Here is a 4371-nt window from a genome sequence, read left to right as displayed (position 1 = left end):
ACCTATTGGGGCCTTTCAGGGCAGATGGTTAACCTCAATTTGGGCCTAAGCACATATAGCCTCGGTCCATCCAAATGATGTTCAGCGGCCTAAACCCAAGTAGTTGAGGCCCATGCTCCAAGGGACCAGCAACTAGTCAAAGAAAGAAGCTATTGCTATCGTCTCCTATGCCGGTCAAAGAGAAGATATTACTACTCGACAAAGAGAGACCCGATCTCTAGACAAGCGGGATAGCCCAATCTAGTCTCTATGGAAGGTATCTCCTATCGAATAGCGGTTGGATGGAATTGCTGAACATCTTCCTTAGATGCTAATCTTCATGGAAAGGAAGAGGGAGGGAAACAACTGGAATAGAGAACTTCGTATCCGGTGTCATTTACTCTTTCTCCTGTGTTGTACTTGAGCCTATGCCTATAAAGGCGGAGCAGATATTAAGTCCCCTACTATTTGGCCACCTCCACTGGTTTCTAATAGGGTGGAGATTCATGAAGGCCGGCTTGATTCGGCAATAGAAGTGTCATAGGGGCCCTATCGAAATCACCTTTCCTATTTGTGCAACCATGTTCACCGTCTATCTATTGGCCATGTTGTTGGCAAGAGGGTTTGGTACGTCGTTAACCTTGTACTTACCCGACTTAGGCTTTGGCTGAATTGTTTTGTCATTGATGAAGACCATGTACTTCTTCTGCCTCACCTCTAGTTTGTGAACGATTACAAGTTCAGGATTTGTGTCCTATTTGGCTTTTGCCTCTTGCTCGTACATCAACGCATCGGCGCAGTGCAATTCAGAGGCTCTAAATGCCCTCTTTTTTGCAAAGACCTTATGCACTTTCCCTTCTTCCCCAACATATTTAAAACATTGGTGGAGTGTAGAGGGGACCACCAGATTTTCATAGATCCAAGGTCGTCATAATAGTAGATTGAAGGACGTGTCGGTTTCAATGACATAGCAGGTAACTTGGGACTGACGATTCCCTAGTTGGCACTTTAGTCGGATATTTCCAATTGCTTTTCGAGTATTAGCATCATACTTACAGGATAGTGATGTTGGTGTAGCTCATTTGATTAGCAGGGATTTCGAGGAAGGCGAGTGCTTTCAGTGGCATGACATTTACTGTCGATCCCGGATCAACTTGCATATGGGATAATGGTGCTTCTCCGATGTACCCAGTATGATATAACAGGCGATTGTGCTTTGCCCTGCCGAGCAGCGTGTCCTCTTTTGTGAACGTAATGGAAAGATGTGAAAACCTTATTGTTGCGCTCCACCTAGGCTACTTCTTCGTAAAACCTTCTTTTTTTTCTTTTTTTTTTTAATTAAGAGCCTTCTTCCTTTATGTTAAAACAAACAAGGGGAAGGAATTCATCCACCAAAGGGACTCTCACATCAACTATTCTTAAATACGGGTGGTTTTGGTATTTCGATGAAGACCATTGCTCCCACCCAATGGTTTTATACCTGATTGTGCACGAAACCTTTTGCCAATAAAAGTAAAAAAATGTTATGGGCAAGACTTCGTTATCTGATTGTGTAGTGCCTGTATCAGCACGCGAACCAACGAAAGTGCACGCAGAATTTTTTTATTTCATGAGACAACATGACAGTACTTTTTCATGCTTATTTGGAGCTATTCGTTCCTTTCCCCAAATCGGGCAATCTAATAGAAAAAGATTCATTTCCCCCCCCCCAATTACATGGAAACAAACGGAGCCTTAAAGATGATTGGAACACAACTATCGCCCATGCCCAAAGCGTCATAGTTAAGGATGTCAACTTGGAACCGAAACCGAAATCAGATCCAGACCGAATAACCAGAACCGAAAGAATTTGGTTTAAATCCAAAATTAAGGAAGAGAATCAAGGTGGGACTTGGTTAGTTTCCAAATCCAACATAAGAACCGGTGGTTAGAATTGAAACCAAATCGAATTTGGATACCAATATATTATAATATATTGATATAGTATAATATTAATATATTATAGTATTTTTTTTGTTTTTGGTAGAAAAGAAGGCTATTCATGCATGCATGCCTAACGCCAAACAAAGGAAAACAAAATACATAAGACAGATAGAGAGCATGATAAACACAAGGTATGGATATACGGTATCCAAAACTAAGGAGTGGAAATTAACCCAGTCTCACATGCCATTGATTGGGTCATCTAGGCTAGGGGATGGTGTACAACCACTTCCCTAGAGAAAAAGCTGTAGATACAGCTAAAATTAAGCTCATGCACAAATGTGCCAAAAGAGGGGCCCCCATATGTGTTGAGCAGACCAACGCCAAACTGTCCACGCATGCCGATACACTGCTACAACCTACTTTCAAACAGACTTGTCGGATCAACAAAGGTCTACTGGATCGACGACTGGAGCTTCGATCGACTACAAAAGGGCCACCAGGAATGCTGCCACAGCCCACTTTCGAATAGAACTGCAAGGATCTACTGGATCGGCGAGTGGAGCTTCGTCCGGCGACAGGAAAGGTATGGTGAAGGTTGAACTGCGGTTGGAGCATCGGAGCTGATGATAATCTCGGTGATACCAGCATCCGGATCGCCAACACCTGCAAATGTACAAACAAAGAAAATGGAAAAACCTCCCTTGTTTGGAAGCCCCTTGGTACGGTGGCTAAAAACCACAACCAGCCACAGAACTGAGGTTGGATGAGGTAGAAAGGGAAGCTTCAGGGATAGTGAAGTAGGGTGGAAGGTGGGGCGATGATGATCCATGAAAAGCCGGGGGGGGGGGGGTTCATCATCATCGTCGTCGTCATCGACATTGCTATCGGCGGTGCCAAGGATCATGGTGGATGGAGCAAAGAAGGAGAGGAGAAGTATTACATGCACAAATGGTGGAGAAATAAACACGCGCAAACGGCGGTGAGATAACACGCACAAATGGCGGAAAAAAAACCAGCAGAGAAAACTTAGAGAAGGGGTTTCAATCAAGAAACTAGGTGCAACCAGATTTTCCAAAATAAAGGTTTCAGTCAACACAACAAATCCAAACAGTGATGAGGTAGCTGGAGCTCAAACGTGAGAAAGATGAGGCAGCCGTTGCAGTCGCCACTTAACAATTTAACCCATCTAATGCCAACAGTACTCAATTGGCAACGATGGGAGAGGGCAAGACAAAAGGAGATAAAGGGTTCCTGAAACATTACCTCATTAGGGCAAAACGAGATGGAAAGAAAACTCTTCGATAGAGAAGCGAACTCAGCACATACACTAGTTACTACCTGCACACATGTACGGTGTTTATATTTTATATATAGTATACAATATATTATACTGTATATAAAGTATAAACTAAGTACATGAACTGGATCCAATCCGTGTAGGAATCAAATAGGAACGGGGACCGAATCGGAACCATATAGGTTCGTTAGGAGTGTTGAATTTCAAAATCGAGGCAGGACTTGGTCCGGATTTGGATCACACTAATAATCTCTAAAACAAAACTGAAACAGAATTAGATATCTGATTCCAAACCGATTTACACCCTTAGATTCAGAGTACCGATGTCCCTACCCCATACTAATTTATTGCAGTGAGATATTATAAGGCCCCGTTTATGTAGAGGGAAAGATGGGGTGGGATTGTTGGGAAGCATTTTCACACCCCACATAAGTCACCTCTAAACAAACGGGCCTAACAGTCTTACCACTTTTTGTTTTTTGTTTTTTGAGTAGAATAACAGTCTTACCACTTGATGACTACAAAAAGGCATGCTCATGAGTCATGACCGACATTGGGGGCTGTTTTCTGTAAACTTGATTCGAGAACAGAATTAGATCTCTAAAATCTTACTAGATACGCGGTTGAACCCCCCTTCAGACTACATCCTAAGATTCCACGTGTTAAACATCAAAAGATGCCGTTGAGCTGTCTCTTTACGGGATTCCTCAGATAGGGGACCACTCTTTGAATCATAGCCATCCAAGTAGAATCAGCATCGCTTCCAACTTCTAAATCAATCCTATGGATATGCCCCTAATGGTTTCCATGTGGCCTACAGCTGTCTGATACCAGAAGAGTCCACAGCTGTCCTCTGGGCTTGGGAGTTGTCGTACGATAATAAAACCCAATCTCTGCCCGGGCCCCACTTGAACAGTTTTCCCTACGAAAAAGAATTGAAAATTACATGAAGTACCCCCTTCTCCTTGACCGTTAGATCGGCTTTAACGGTAACTTATTATTTTAAAACTGAAAAAACGCAAGAATAAATAGGGACACAAAAATACTCAAAGCGTTTTGACCATTTTCAGAAAATCGCTAATATGTCCAAAAATAGAGAGCACTTGGGGTTTTTCTGTAAAATTGAAATATCGGGAAACCAGAGAGTAGGACCAAAAATTGAAAAAAAA

Source organism: Telopea speciosissima, chromosome 1 (assembly GCF_018873765.1).
Source record: "Telopea speciosissima isolate NSW1024214 ecotype Mountain lineage chromosome 1, Tspe_v1, whole genome shotgun sequence".
Lineage (NCBI taxonomy): Eukaryota > Viridiplantae > Streptophyta > Magnoliopsida > Proteales > Proteaceae > Telopea > Telopea speciosissima.
This window is presented reverse-complemented; position numbering follows the sequence as displayed.